Below are 16,789 nucleotides of genomic sequence, written 5' to 3'. Positions count from 1 at the left end.
AAATGTCATCAAATGTTCCACATGTAATTCCAGACTAGTGTTATAGATCAAGATGTCATCAAAATACACCACAACAAATTTGCCCAAAAATTCTCTCAAAACATGGTTCATTAATCTCATAAAAGTGTTTGAGGCATTTGTTAGGCCAAATGGCATCACAAGCCCCTCATACAATCCATATTTTGTTTTAAAGGCAGTTTTCCATTCATCCCCTTCCCTTATCCTAATTTGATGGTAACTATTTATTAAGTCAATTTTTGAAAATATACAAACACCATACAATTCATCCAATAAATCATCTAACCTGGGAATAGGGTGTCTATACTTAATTGTAATGTTATTTAGTGCTCTACAATCTATGACATCCTCTAAGAACCATCCTTTTTAGGCACCAAAATGAGCGAAACAACACATGGGCTCATGCTCTCTTGTACCCATCCTTTGTTCATCAATTCTTCAACTTGAGTTTGGATCCCCTTTGTCTCTTGAGGGTTGCTTCTATAAGTTGGCCTATTAGGCAAAAATGCTCTTGGAAGAAGGTCAATGTGGTGTTCAATTCCCCTTAGAGGTGTGAGTCCTTTAAGAATTTCATTTGGAAACACATCCTTGAACTCCTGCAAAAGAGAATCAACACTAGGAAGAAAATTAATTTGGTTAGAATGGTCAACAACCAAATTGTTGTTTTTACAATAAAGTAAAAAAAAAAAAGTTTGCTAGAAAGTGGCAACTTCTTCACTTTCAGTAATCCACTCATTTTTCTCTCATGTGTTTCTCTCTTTTTAGGTGTTTCACTTTTGCTCTGTTTAGGTGTTTCACTCATCTCTCTTTTCTCTTTGACTTTCTTTTCTCTCAATTTCATTTGATCCTCACACACCTCTCTAGGAGATAAAGGCTTGAGAATGATCTTCTTGTTATTGTGCATGAAAGAGATTTTATTGGTGAAACCATCATGGATAGCTTTGGTGTCAAACTGCCATATCCTCCCTAACAAAATGTGAGTTGCCAACATTAGAACCACATCACACAAGACATTGTCATTATATTGTCCTATGGATAGGTTCACCTCCACTTGCTTTCTCACTGTCATCTCTCCATGTTCACTAAGCCATTGAAGCTTTTATGGCCTTGGGTGGGATTTTGTCTCCAAATTCAATTTGGTAACTAGTCTTGAGCTACCTATAGTGGTGCAACTTCCTCCATCAACTATGAGCGAACATATTTTCCCTTGAATGGAACATCTAGTATGGAAAGTATTTTCCATTTGGGTTTGGTCCAAAGCTTGCATTTTGCTTCCCATAAGCCTCTTAATCATCAACAACTCACCCTCCAATGAATCCAACTCCACCTATACATTTTCCTTCTCTTCTTCACTTGAAGGTTCACTGTCTGTTTTTCCATTTGATAACATAACTATATTCTTTTTTGTTGGACATTCTGAAGCCTAATGTCCTCTTCCCAAGCATTTGAAACATTTTACATAACTTGTCTTCCTTTTAGGTGGTAAAATAGTATACTTATTATCGCACTTGAAGATGTAATTGAACTTGAGGGAACTCCTTTATCCTTCATAACCTTATCCTTCCAATTGGAATTATTATTATTGTTAGAACTCTTCCTCATGATTCCCTTTCTCTTGAGTTGTTGTTCTACTTGGTTAGCCTTGTGCAAAAAATCCTCCATGTCAACATACTTTTGCAGCTCCACAACATTCCTAATATCATGATTCAATCCATTAAAAAACCTAGACTCTTGAGCCTTCAAATCCTTGAAGACATCATGAAGACCATGTTGTTGTGGTTAGGGTTTAGTTCTAGGTATTTTAGAATTTGCTAGAATCACTCCTAATCAATTCACAACCGAATCAATCTGGTTTTATAAAGAAAAATGTTTTTGAAAGCTAAGTGAAAAACAACCTGTTGATTTCTCGTTTTAATCGGTTGTTTTTCCCCATCTTGTGTGAAGGGTCTTTTGAACTGTTTTGGTTTGGTTGGCTTAACTGTCAAAACCAATTCAACCGGTTAAATCAACATTTCAACCGATTGATTTTTGAATTTCTTAACAACTCTTCATAAAACTGTTAAATATGTTTTCAGTTATTTACAAACTGTTTTGGCTCATGTTTAACTGATTAAAACAACTAGTTTGATGTGCTATAAAGTTGTGATCACCCTTCCTATTTCAAAAGTGAGAAAAGAGATTCATAAAAGATTTTGGGTGAAAGTTTGGATTCAAAAAAGCAAGATTGCCTTGAGTTGAGCTTTGGTTAAAGAGTGTATTAGGAGCAACTGTGATTTCCTATAATCAGGTGTAATATGTTCCATATTCTCTTGTAGTTGTTTTTCAGTTTGAATTCTTGAAAACTGTATTTGTAAGGTCAGTGGGTTGTTCTGAATGTATGTGTGTGAACTCAAAGAGGGTGTGTGTTCTTGAGTGGTCAAGATGACTTCTTTGAGGTTGTGGTGTGTTGTAATCTGTTGTTGGTTACCAGTGGAATACTAGTGGTTTTCTAGGGACTGGATGTAGCTTTGCTAAGGAGTTCACTAGTATAATTGTTTGTGATCTTCTCTCTCTCTTACTTGTTTAAAATCTGTTTGACTTTTGATTTCATTTCTATTGCCATAAACCATCGGTTAAATCGTATTTTCAACCGGTTGTTTTTCTGATAACAGTTTTAATAAATTTGTTTTCTTGGCTGATCTGATTCTTTGATATGTAAATCATCATCAATCTTCATTCTTAGCCAGTATTTGCGAAAAACTTGCCTTAAAAAATTCATCCCCTCTTGTTAAGGCCATTAATTCTTACATAGACACAGTTGCTTCGTTATCTTCATTTATTCCTGCTCTAATCATGGTCAACTCCATCTCTTTCAAATACTCTTCCACACTTCTATTCCTTTGAGTCATTTTTTGAAGTTTGAGTTGCAACTCCCTATGGTAGCTTGTTGGAATATATCTCTTTCCTATAATCCTTTTCATTTAACTCCAAGAGTCCACCATGGGTTCCTCATATCTAATTCTCTCCCTTTGGTATTTATTCCACCAAGTTAAGGCATAATCTGAAAATCAGTTGTTGCCAACTTTATCTTTTGCTCCTCATATACTCATTGCAAGAAAACAAAAGTCCTACTTTAATCTCCCACTCCAAGTAAGCTTTAGGATCACTCTTCCCTTTGAATGTGAGAATATTTAATCTTATCCCATCAAATCTCAGTTGTCTTTGTTCTCCCTCATTAACCCTTTTCCCCCTCCTATCTCCCCTCTATTTTCATGTTGTGCCTGCTCCATTTGATCCAACCTCTCATGGCGTCCATCACTTTTTTGTTTCATTAATGATACAAACCACAACAACCAGCAGATGTCTAAGGACACATCAAGTACTTCACAAAAAGGTCAGTCATCTTAGTATACAAAGTCGAGCCCCACCAAACCTCGAGAAAGCATCAGCAGAAGACCAAGCTATAAACCAAAATATCAAAATTTCTTCATTCTGGTCTTTCCACAAGAGAAAAGTTATGTAAATAAATCGGGCTCACTTTGGGGGTCCAAATAGTAGAATAGGCTAGAGTAGGTTCATTTAGCATAATAAAGGGGTGTATTTTATCATTTTAGATTGTAGCCCTAGCTTCTAGAAACTATGCTTAAGGGATGGTTTTGACCATGGTCAACACCCTAAACAGCCTTTTCCCCTTCCTTTTCTACCCCTTACTTATCTTGCCCTCCAAGTCACTCCTTCCTATATAAAGAGTACCTTCCTCCATGTATTTACACATTAAAATTTTAAGTAAAGAAACTCTATTTGAGTGAATTGAGAGTCTGAGTACTCCCTTTTATCTAGGTGTTATCTTGAGTGAGTGACATCTCAAGTGGTGACTCTTGCATCACTTATCTTGGAGTCCCTCTGCTCTAAGTGGCGTGAATTCCCTTTCTAATCCATAAGTTCTTTTCACCCCTTCATCCTTTTACTTTTTTATTTGCGCCATTATCCATTTCCATTTCATGTTCTTTAATGTTCCTTCCATTTCCTCTTTTATGTTCTCTGCAATTCCGCACCTTTGCATCATTGTTGCCATATTATTGTGTTTTTCTTTTTGCCCTTGTGAGCTGAACCTTCACACTTACTTAACCACTTGGTTAAGTTCGTGTTCAGTGAGGATCTTCTTAGGGTTGTCACCTTAAATTGCTAAAACCCAAAATCTAAACAAAAGCAAACCCTTTCAAATGTGCAATCTAAAATCAACTCACATCAATTAGTCTCTCCAAATGTTGTGTTAAGGCATGCATTTGTATTTGTGAAAGTCCATTATTTGGCGTTTCCCCTGCCATGCTCAAGTAAACAGATTAAAAATAACAATAAGTTTAGGCCTTATAACATCCCTAATTTCACCCATATATGATAAAATAACAGTAAAACAATAAATATTTAATTAACATATGAATATATACAACTATTTCATAATTGTATCTCAAAAAGATATCCCTCTTCATAGGGATTTTAATATTTACACAAAAGTTTACAAACAAAACATTCAACATAAAACATATGTTGCTCTGGATACTCACTAAAGAGCTCTATCACCTGCAACTTCATCTGCTCCCGTATAATTTAACACGATCATCACAGATTATAAAAACAAACACAAGACAAAGAGCACATGGTAGCTGACTATTTTTAAAATTTCAAATATAAAACTTTAAATATCAACATAAACCATCAATATTCACACATTTTCACAAGTTCATCATGGTTCTATCACATTCATCATCCACATTACTCCTGTCATATTTCTACTGACTCACATACTCAGGCACTTGACTCTACTTCCGGAAGACTCGTGTATTTAAATTAGCATCCAGAGACCTTCACCCGTCATACTACTCACTGTGAATCCACACAGTCATGCGCATAATCAATATCAATATCTCATCATCTCATATGACAGGGTAAATCCATTTGATCTGCTCTGATTAGTTCTTTCAAACCTCAAACTCAGCCAAATGAACCTCCTTCGACTCTCACCAACTGAATAACTTCATCTATATGATTCCATTATATCAGTAGAGTCATGATCGTCTCATTCACAGGACACTCACAAATCAATACATCCTAATAGCAATCTCAACACGGTATTTTCTTTCCTGAAAATACTATGTCTTGATCACACTTTCACCTCATTACATACATCATTTAACACATCAATCCATCATTCAATCACATCATATTTTAAACTTTCTAAACAATCCAAATATATCTCAAATTCACTTAAACACATAACTAAGTTCCAAATATATACTCTCTAAATCATTCATCATCTAAAATCAAACAACCACTTCTCATCAAATATCTCATTTAAGTAATTCAACAAAATATTCTAAAATAGTTCAACTCATTTATATTATCATTCAAACACTTTTAATTCTTAATCACAAACACTTTCAACAACTTATTCACCTTAAAATCAATATAAAATATTCAAAATCAACTATTTCAGTCAATATATTACTTTACTCTTCAAAAGAGACAATCCTGCGAGCAAAAACAAATGGAATTGGTGACCACGTCACCCCGACATCCAGAATCTTCTAACCTAGGGTTTTATTGAAAAGAATAAGACTAGCTTCCCTTACCTGAACTTTAGCTGATGCTCACTAAGAGCTCCAAATCTACCCAAAAGCTTAAAGGTAATTGTATCGTCCCGTATCCGGGCGTTGACTAAGTCAAGGTCAAAGTCAACACCAGGAGTCAAAGTCAACACAAGGCGTCGCCAAGGCAAGGCGTCGCCTAGATGAAGGCGTCGCTCAACCAGGGCGTCGCCAGATGGAATTGCACAAGGGCAAGGTGACCACAGCGCTGCTCCCCGATACCCATGGGTAGGAAAGACCATGGAGGGGGTGACGCCGTGGGAAGGCCCCAAACCCTGGATAACCAGGGAACAGTAATAAAGAGGAGAGAAAGGTGGCTTCAAGGCCATAGTAACAACACCAGTGTAGGGCAGCCTGACTCGTGAAGTACCCCTGCCGCCCCAGAAACGCCTTTGGGACAGATACGACTCAAGAGGAAGGTCACGCCCAGGGTAGCCGGGTGCAGGGTACAAGAGGAAGGCAGATACGCTCTCAAAGTAAGTGACTAGATGATTGGGGGCATGAGTTGGCACCCAAAAAGTCACCCCTAGCGCAGTAGCACTCCCAGGCAGGAGGACTCACACGTAGAAACGTCCCCAGATGGGGTCATGGCGTCGTGAGGCCCTCCACGTGTACGACAACCAGGTCAGAATAGAAACACCCTTCAGTCAGGTGCCAGGTAATTAAAGTCATTCAGTACAGTTTCCGTTTCGAGCGTTCAGGTACTATAATGGCTCCCAAGCGTTTCAACGTCTTAAATGCGCTACGTTTCTAATTAGACGCTTTAATTGAGCACGTTACGTTTGTGATTAAAGGCGCTTTACGGCCCTTTAAATGCTTGGGTAGTTTAAATAGCGCGGAGAATGTTGGGAACGGGGTTGGACGTTTTGGCAAATTTTCCAGAGACACTCTAGTTGCTTGCTCGAGCCTTGAGGTTACGCACAAGGGACTAGGGAGAGACGGTTTGCCAGAACGTGAATATACACACAATACACAGTTCTTTTTACCACCTTCAGAGTGCCATACGCGGTGCTTAGATACGGAGGTGCCCAGTTTTGGTGTTTCTTGCTGGCTGACTTGAGCGTCGGAGTGCAAACGGCCGCTAGGGCGCCCTTTTGTCCTCTTTTTGCAGGAATCCACAGGTAACCCGTGGGAAGGAGTCCCTAGCTGACGGCTGAGGTTGTGCACGAAGACGTCCCGGTCCACCGGACGGAACATTTGGCGCCCACCGTGGGGCCGATATAAAACATCAGTCCCATCACAAGTTTGAGAAAATCTACCAAGTTACAGTAACATTGGAGGAGGTTGAAGTGACAATGGCCCCCACCAGACGAGGTACAGCACGCGCAGCCCCAGCAGAACTATCCATGCAACAGGTCCTGGAGATAATGAGGGGGCTGCAGCAGGATATGGCTGAGTCAAAGCTGGAACATGAACGCATGCAGGCGGATCTCGACGCCTCGCATGAGAGGAATGAAGAGCTCCACCGTGTAAATGAGGAGTTGCGCCAGGGCTTGAGGAATAATCGGGGGCAACATGGACATGACGAGATGGAGAACCATTCCCCACCAAGGGAGTTTTTCACTCCCTTCTCGCAGGAGATTCTAGATGCAGTGATCCCGAACACATTCGCGGGGCCCAAGGTGATCTTCACCGGGATGGAGGACCCAGAGACGCACCTTGCTGCATTTCACACACAGATGGTCCTGGTAGGCGGTTCTGACGCTGCCAAGTGCAAGCTCTTTATGAGCACCCTGACTGGGATGGCTATGGACTGGTTCATCAGCCTCCCGGACGGTCATATCACATCTTTCCGCCAATTGTCACGATTGTTCAGGGAACAATACTTAGCAAACAAGGCCCCGCCGCCGGTCTCCTACGATTTGTTTGATGTGAAGCAGTATCAAGGGGAGACCCTGAAGGAATACATCAATCGCTTCGGGGCCCAGGTCCTGAAGGTTGGCACGACAGAGGAGCCTATGATCGTGTACGCGTTCGTGAAAGGCGTATGCCTCGGTCCTTTTGGAGAATCCATTATTCGCAACCGCCCTAGGACTTTCGCTGAGCTACGGCGTCGGGCGGTAGAACATATTGCTTCTGAAGGGGAGATGTGCGTGAAGCGCACCAGCGTCGTGCCCTCACGCCCGAGAGGACCGGCGCGAGCTCAGCCCGTCAGGGTGAATGAGACCACGACGGGAAGAAAGAAGCCAGATGCGAGACGCCCCTACGAGGCCAGAAAGCCCCAGCCCCAGGGTCCAGCGGGGGGCGATCGCCCGGCCAGAGAAAGAGCGAGACCAGCGAGGTACAACTTTGTGGTGGAGCTGAAGGACCTGATCGCCGTGCCTAACATAGCTGAGAGGCTGAGGCGACCGGCGAAGACTGACAAGGTGTTAGGGCCTCGCAAAGACTCTTGGTGCGAGTTCCACGAGGCTTTCGGGCACCACATTGATAACTGCCTGTCGTTGGGTTACCAGCTAGATGAGCTGGTGAGAACTGGATTTTTGAAGGATTATGTCGGGGAGCCCACAACGACCGCCACCTTGTCGCCGCCGGCGGAAGAACCAGCACACGAGACGCCGGTTCTCGGCGAGGTTCATACCATATCTGGAGGTTTTTCCGGCGGTGGTCCCACCGCCTCCCAGCGAAAGAAATACGCGAGGGGGGTTAACTCAATCGAAGAAAGACTCTCGGGTGAGCCGTGGGAGTCGGACCTCGTATTCACAAGAGGGGACCTCCGAGACGTGGTGCCGCACGACAACGACCCCGTTGTCATTTCGGTAGTCACAGCGGGAAGAAAGGTGCATCAAGTTCTTGTCGACCAGGGAAGCTCGGCGGACGTCATGTTCTTGTCGACATTTAATAAGTTACGGTTGTCCCCCGACCTGTTGAGGCCCTACACGGGGTGCCTGTATGGGTTTGCGGATAACCAGGTGGAAGTCCGAGGTTACCTGGAGTTGAGGACTACGTTCACGGATGGAGAGGCCTCGCGTACCGAACACATCCGGTACCTGGTCGTGAACGCCAACTCCGCCTACAATATTTTGCTGGGCAGGCCGGTGTTAAACCGTTTGAACGCGGTGTACTCCACACGCCACATGAAGATGAAGCTGCCGGACCTTAGTGGTAAGGTGATAGTCATCAGGTCAGACCAGGAGGAGGCGAGGAAATGCTATGAGAACAGCCTGAAAACAAAGAGAGGTGTTTTCATGGTATATGAACGTCCGCCAGGCGCGGACACGACGATGATTGGGGCGACGCCCGCGGGGTCGACGCCTATTGAGGCCATACCGGCGAGGGCGACGCCCGAAGCAGACGCACCCATGGAGGAAGGTCCTAGCAACGCGGCGCCCGTGCAAGAGACGGCGCCTGTCGAGGATGATAGCAGGGAACAGCCAGCGACCAATGTCGTAGAAAGGGAGATTGGCGGCAAGACATTCAAGTTAGGAAGTTTGCTGAGCCCGGAAGAACAGGAAGGGGTGGCAGAAGTGATTTCGCGCCACCTGGATGCCTTTGCATGGTCCGCCTCGGATATGCCCGGTATCGACCCTGATTTCCTGTGTCACCACCTCAGCATGGATGCCACGGTCCGCCCCGTGCGCCAGAGAAGGAGAAAGTTCAATGAGGAGAGACAGCAGGTGGTGAAGGACGAAACGCAAAAGCTGTTAAAGGCTGGCCACATCAGGGAGACTCAATACCCTGAGTGGCTTGCCAATGTCGTTTTGGTGAAAAAGGCGAATGGAAAGTGGAGGATGTGCGTGGACTTCACAGACTTGAATAAGGCGTGCCCAAAGGACTCGTACCCGCTGCCCAGCATCGACGCCTTGGTGGACAGTGCGTCCGGCAGCAAGGTGCTGAGTTTCCTAGACGCCTTCTCCGGATACAAGCAGATCAAGATGCACCCGAGAGATGAGAACAAAACTGCATTCATGACTGAGACCTGCAGTTACTGCTATAAGGTGATGCCTTTTGGGCTGAAAAACGCGGGCGCCACGTACCAAAGGTTAATGGACAAGGTCCTGGCGCCGATGCTCGGGAGGAATGTGTACGCCTATGTAGACGACATGGTGGTGGCGTCGCAGGATAGGGCGTAGCACATGGCGGATCTGGAGGAGTTGTTCGTCACGATATCCAAGTACCGCCTCAAGTTAAACCCTGAAAAGTGTGTTTTCGGGGTAGAGGCCGGTAAGTTCTTGGGTTTTATGCTCACAAAGAGGGTGATAGAGGCGAACCCCGACAAATGCGCGACGATTATCGCCATGCGAAGCCCGGCGTCGGTAAAGGAAGTGCAACAGCTGACAGGGCGGATGGCGGCGCTCTCAAGGTTTGTTTCCGCCGGGGGAGAGAAGGGGCATCCATATTTCCAGTGCCTCAAGAGAAACAGTCGCTTTGCATGGACTGACGAATGCGAAGCGGCTTTCATTAAGTTAAAGGAGTACCTGGCGACGCCACCGGTCCTCTGCAAACCGGTAACAGGCGTGCCCCTCCGGTTATATTTTACAGTAACGGAACGAGCTATCAGCTCAGTGCTGGTCCAGGAACAGGACCAGATTCAAAAACCCATCTATTTTGTAAGCAAGGCCTTACAAGGCGCAGAAACCAGATACCAGGCGTTGGAGAAGGCAGCGCTGGCGGTGGTATTTTCAGTCAGGAGGCTCCGTCATTACTTCCACAACTTTACGGTGGTAGTGATGACAAACCTCCCTATACAGAAGGTGCTGCAGAAGCCTGACGTGGCTGGGAGAATGGTACGCTGGGCGGTGGAACTGTCAGAATTCGACATCCGGTATGAGCCTAGAGGATCCATCAAAGGGCAGGTATACGCGGATTTTATAGCGGAACTTTCGCCCGGAGGTGAGCAAGAGGTGGAGGTGGGCTCGCAGTGGTTGCTCTCTGTTGATGGCTCTTCCAACCAGCAAGGGAGTGGTGCGGGAATAGTCTTGGAGGGACCCAACGGCGTGCTGATTGAGCAGGCCCTGCGCTTCGCCTTCAAGGCAAGTAACAATCAGGTAGAATATGAAGCCCTGATAGCAGGAATGCTCCTGGCCAAGGAGATGGGCGCGCAGAACCTCCTGGTGAAAAGCGACTCGAAGCTGATAACGGGGCAGGTGTCGGGTGAGTTCCAGGCGAAGGACCCACAGATGGTGGCATATCTGAAATACGTCCAGTTGTTGAAGGGAGCGTTCAACGCTCTTGAGCTGATACATGTCCCAAGGGAGCAGAATGCCAAAGCTGACCTGCTTGCAAAGCTGGCCAGCTCAGGCAAGGGGGGTAGACAAAGGACAGTGATCTAAGAGACTCTCAAAGCTCCGCGTAGATTCGTGGAAGACAACAGGGTGGACTTCCTCCAGATTTATACAACAAGGGGAAGGCCGAGGAATCATTACTCTTTGACCCAGGATACGCAGAGGGTGCCCCGCATCAGCACGTACGCGGATGTGCCCGAGGGAGAGGAGCAAATGCAGGTGTGTGTTTTAACCGAGGGAGACACCTGGATGACGCCTTACAGGTGATACTTGGCGGATGGGGCTCTCCCAGTGGAGCCTGAAGAGGGCAAAAAGGTCAAAAGAAATGCTGCAAGATATACTTTGGTGGATGGGGTGCTGTTCAGGCACGGTTTCACTCACCCTATCTTAACATGCGTAAGTGGCGACGAGTGCACCAGGATAATGGCGGAGCTACACGAAGGCATCTGCGGGAGCCACGTAGGGGGAAGGTCCCTAGCCTCCAAGGTAATACGCGCAGGTTTCTTCTGGCCAACAGTAAAAGAGGACTGCGCGCGACACGCTCAGCGGTGCAGGCAATGCCAAAAGCACGCCGACTGGCACAAGGCGCCGCCAGAAGAGTTGCGATCCATATACAGCCCGTGGCCTTTCCACATATGGGGAATCGACATCCTGGGCCCGTTTCCACTGGCCATCAGGCAGATAAAGTATTTGATCATCGCCATCGAATACTTCACCAAATGGATAGAGGCAGAGCCCGTAGCACAGATCACTGCGCACAAGGTACAGCATTTTGTGTGGAAGAACATTGTGTGCCGTTTTGGCGTACCTAGGCGGCTGATATCCGACAACGGAACCCAGTTCGCCAGTCAACAGTTGAGAAACCTATGTGCTGAAGTAGGCATCAAGCAGGTATTCGCATCAGTTGAACACCCCCAGACTAATGGGCAGGTAGTGTCAGCAAACAGAGTTTTGTTGAGAGGGCTAAAGAGAGGGCTGGAAAAGGCCAAAGGAGCATGGGCGGAGGAGGTGCCAAGGATCGTGTGGGCATACCACACCACGCCCCAATCTTCCACCATGGAGACGCCTTTCAGTTTGGTGTATGGGTCGGACGCGATGATCCCAGTTGAGATTCACGAAAGCTCACCACGTTTCCAAAACTTCGTGGCGGAAGAATCCAACGAAGAAAGGCGGGTGAACCTAAACCTACTGGACGAAGCCAGGGAGGAAGCCAGAATAAAGGCCGAAGCAGTGAAGAGAAGAGTAGAGCGACAATACAGCTCTAAGGTAAAGCTGCGGCAGTTCCAGATTGGCGACCTAGTTATGAGGAAGGCTCATCCATACGAGCAAGAGAATAAGCTGTCTCCCAAGTGGACCGGACCCTTCAGGATTACCGAGGCTAAGGGCAACGGGTCGTATAACCTAGAGACCTTGGAGGGAGGTCCCATCCCACGCAGTTGGAATGCAGCCAACTTAAAATTTTATTTTAGTTGATTTATGTAAACAGCCATGTAACAATTTAGTTGAAGGGGACACTCTTTTTCCCTCTCGGGGGTTTTTTAACGAGGTCACCCAAATAAAAGGGAAAACCAGTTTGAGAAAAAGAAGTGCCTTGGTTTTTAGCCTTTATCTTTCTCCGTTTGAAGTAATGTGAGGCGTCGCCAAGAAAGAAGACGTCGCCTAGGTGAAGGCGTCGCCAAGAAAGAAGGCGTCGCCTAGGTGAAGGCGTCGCCAAGAAAGAAGGCGTCCCCTAGCTGAAGGCGTCGCCAAGGGAAAAGGCGTCGCCCGGAGAGAAGGTGTCGCTCGAAGGCAGGCGCCGTTGAGAAATATGACGAAGGAAAAGCGCACAATACGCGAAACGTATGCAAAGTAAAGCGGCGTTGCAAAATTCAAGTATGATATAGAGAAGTTGATGTTATAAGCAATGTTCGATACAATGGGAGTAGCACAAATGGAGCAAATATTACAGATCATGCAAAAACACGAACAAGCCACTTCTCAGTGGCCATCGGAATCAGCACTGGAGGAAGGCGAAACCCCGTTCCCAGCCCGTAGAGCTCGAGTAAGTCGTGTCCTCCTCTCTTGGTTTATTTTCGAACCTGCACCAAGGGAGATGAATGTGTCAGAGGCACCATGACGCAAAACAAGCACAGATAGAAAGCTATAAAGGCAGAAGTCTCTAGGGCAGTGACTCATACCTATATACTTTTCGAGAGTCCCAGCGCTGAACTCCAAGCTGATCAAAGTGGCAGAGTCAAAGCTTCCCGCCTCAGCAAGAATCCGGCAAGCTATTTGATCACTTGGAGCCAATTTCTTGAACGGTTTGGTTTTGAGGGCCCTCACCTCTCTCACCCAGTACAGAGGAAAACCATCCAGAGCGGTGGGAACGAGGTCAGTGCGGCAAATCTTGAAGAACAGGCCTTTCCACCCGGTGAATGAGTTTTGGAAGGGGGTTAGGAGAACTCTCCCAGGAACGTTGCTGAGAGTTACCTAGAGGTTGTGCCTTTGCCTCTTCACCTCAAAGAAGTGAAGAAAGAGGTCAACCGAGGGAGCACAACCCAGAAACCCGAAGAGGATGTCAAAGGCTTTGACAAAGGCCCAGCTGTTGGGGTATAACTGGGCCGGAGCGACATTGATCTCCGTCAGCAGTTCCTTCTCGAACCGGGAGAAGGGCAGGCGCACGCCGATGATCTTGAAGACCACCTGGTAGAAGTAAAAGAAGGGGACCCCATCGTTGGCCCGTTCATCCCCGCATACTGGCTCCCCTAGAGCGCAAGGGAGCACAGCAATCTCGTCATCATGCCTCCTCGCGAAGGCGCGGTGGTCATAGGAGCATGAATCCCCTTTGTGTTCCCTTATTGCCCTGGTGGCGAGTAAGCATGAGCATTCGCCAAGAAGCTCACTCGAAGCCCAAGGGTACAGGTCCTTGGGATTAGCCCTAGGAGAAGTAGCATGTGAGGACATTCTTTAACAAGATCAGGGATTGTCGAGAGCGTCTGACCCGCCGGGAACGCAAGAGTTGAGCGTTGGTGGGAGCGAATGCTGGAAGAACCCTTCGTGAAAGGAGGAAGGTGCAAGAAGGGAAAGTGTAAGTAGGTTACGAAGAGTGCAGAAATGATGAGAACAGTTTCAGAGTTTGAAGAGTTAAATAAAGCGGTTAGAGCGCCAAACGACGCAAGTAGAAGTATTGTAGTTAGAGCATTAAACAACGCGAATGGGTGCACCGCACGATCTAGCCACGTGGCAGAAGATGAAAGGATGGCCTGACACCGCTGGTTAAACTCAGAGAACGTCGTATCAACAGAATATCCAGTGGTACGATGCGCCGTCGAAAGTAGATCAGGGGCACAGTAGGAGTCAGGACTCAGTGGAATGACTGAATGTCCCATCGGCCATACAAGAAGCGCCACGTGGATCAAGTCGAATGACTGAACGTCCCATCAGCCATACAAGAAGCGCCACGTGGATGGCACCGGCAAAACCTTGAGCTCTTCGCTGTCATCAAGCGTCGACCAAGGCAAAGATCAAAGTCAATGTCAAGGTAAAGATAACGCCCGAGGCGTCGCCCGGAAGGACGCAAAGGGCGACGCCAGCGTGAGACGTCGCGGGCGTCGCCAACCCAAATATCAGCAGGGTCGCCTCCCCGATACCCACAGGTACGAAAGACTGTGGAGGGAGACGGAATTGAAGAGGGCAAAGTTAGTTACTGGCGTCGCCTCCCCGATACCCACAGGTAGGAAAGACTGTGGAGGGAGATAAGACCGCCAAACGCCAGCGAATCGCTGGCAGGGTGTTCCCCGATACCTATGGGAAGGAATGACCATGGAGGGAACGACCACCCCCCCCCCAGAGCACTCGACGTTTTAGACATCCGGGGACGATACGGCGCTGCTATAGCAGGCCTCTCCTTAGGCGTGGGCGACGGGCGTTAAGGATCAAGGAAGGGACCGTTTCGGTGTTAGAGACACCCCGTGGACGATACGGCTTCACTAGGTGAGCCTCTCCATGGGCGTGGGCATTGGCACGTGACCTTTCCCGGGCATACAAGGCCGCCCAACGAAGTGAAAGAAACGGGCATAATACAAACGAAACAACCGAAGTACGCGAAGGCAAAGAACGAGGATAAGATCACACATGCAGAATTCTGTGTCGTGAGGACACGAAAGTAATCATACAAAATCCCAAAGTTGTAGCAAGAGTGCAGACGATTCAAAGAATTACAAGTTTATATGAAGAAGGTTAAAACAAGTATAAAAGAATGGGCTGATGATCGAGGGTGGCGGCTCAGTCGTCTATCTCCAGAGGCACGACCTTTCCATCAACAATGTGGTGAGTGGAATCGCAGCTGGAGACGTCGATCCCCGGGTTCATGGAGACCGCTTGGGCCAGAGCTTCCTGGAATCCCTCCTCGAAGGTGCCCGCCATGTCCTGGATGAGGGCCTTTTTGTCCTTCTCTAGCTCCTCGATGGCGGCGTCCCCAGAAGCTACCTACTTCTCCAAAGCCTCCTTTTCCACACGAAGCCGACTGACCTCGACCTGTAGTTCGTCGTAGTCAGCCTGGAGAAGGCCCATAGCCTTGGCTTGGGTAGCCATTTCCCCCTCCATCCGCTCCATCTCGTCAGCCTGCTTACAACAACGGTCCTTCAAGTCCTTTTGAACTTCTGCGTCAGCTTCGACCAAGTCTTGAAGGCCCGTTAACTGAACTTGGAGAGTGACTTCCCGAGTATAAAAGTCAGCCTGGAATCCCAAGGCCTCTGCCAGTTGTTTCTCGGCCTTTTCCTGGGCCTCTTGAGCCTGCTTCAGAGTGTTTTGGTAAGCCTTGTTTTGGCCTTCCAGGGTTTTCTTTCCCCCCTCCAGGGCAGTTACCCTTGTTTCCAAGGCCTGGAGGGTTTGAGCTTGCAGGACCGCGTTTCTGGCCTGGGCGCGCCATTCAAGGGCCACCGCCAAGAAGGCCCCCAAGTAGAAAGGCATGCCTTCCTTCCTGTCGGTACCCTCTGGCATAGTTCCGCCACTGAAGCCCCTCATCAGATGCATGATTGGGGGAGGGATGGCGATGAAATCGGGGGCGGCAGCGACGGGAGCAGGGGAAGCAGTGACTTCTGCCGGTGGCGGAGGCGGAGCAGATTCGGCGCCTTCGCCCCCTTCCTCTTGGAGTGTCGTGGGGGGAAGTGAGGTCGCACTTGGGGGGTTGTCCATGAAGGAGTTCCCTCCCTGGGGCGACACCTCTGGCAGAAGAGGAACCCGCGCAGATTTCCTCCTCTTGAAGGGTGCCACACCTTCCGAGTCCTCATCATCCGACAAAGTCTCCAAGACCCGTTTCCCTTTGTCGAGGGGGGTTGGAGCCGGCGACGAGGCCACGGCTAGAGGAACGGCGGCAATGGGCAAGGGAGAGTCAGAAGTCTGAAGCGCCTCAGGGCTATGTGGGGACGGTGAAGATGAGCCTAGTGGGGCTTCGGTGGCGATCGGTATTGGCGGTGGCAGAGTTGGTGGGGGAATCAGATCAGCAGCAGGGGCGGAGGAGGCGCCCGCTTTGGCAGCGCGAGCCTCCTTCATCGCTTTCGCCAGCATCATCCTTTTGGAGGCGTCCATCACCGGTCCTACATCAAAATAGACCAAGCAGCAGAAATCAAGGCTAAAGCAACTATACAAAGTTACAAAGCTCATAGATGCGTAAGATGCAAGCAACATGGCACAATATAAAACGAGTAGAAGAGGCTGTGGGAACAAACATCCGGTAGGAGGGTGTTCACAACAAGAAGGACGAGGGGAGAGTCTCCTTACCAAAGTATGTGGTCAGGGCGTGAGCGTTGTATTCGCTAGCAACAAGCTTCAATGTATCAAAAACGATCCCCAGCCCGACCAAGGCTTTGCTTACCTCCCTGTCAGCAGGAGATAGCTCTTCCAGGGTTTTGGCCCTAAGCAGCTTAGGGCGCTCCGTCCAGTAAA

General features: G+C 47.6%; 1 pseudogene; it reads right to left on the bottom strand.

Moving 5' to 3' along the window:
• Window positions 1–368: 368 nt before the first annotated feature.
• LOC150027504 (uncharacterized) lies at window positions 369–16,432 on the bottom strand (annotated as a pseudogene).
• Window positions 16,433–16,789: the final 357 nt, after the last annotated feature.

Source organism: Phaseolus vulgaris, chromosome 5 (genome assembly GCF_051622355.1).
Source record: "Phaseolus vulgaris cultivar YP4 chromosome 5, ASM5162235v1, whole genome shotgun sequence".
Lineage (NCBI taxonomy): Eukaryota > Viridiplantae > Streptophyta > Magnoliopsida > Fabales > Fabaceae > Phaseolus > Phaseolus vulgaris.
The sequence above is the reverse complement of the archived record's forward strand: the minus strand, read 5'-3'. Positions and strand labels throughout refer to the sequence as shown.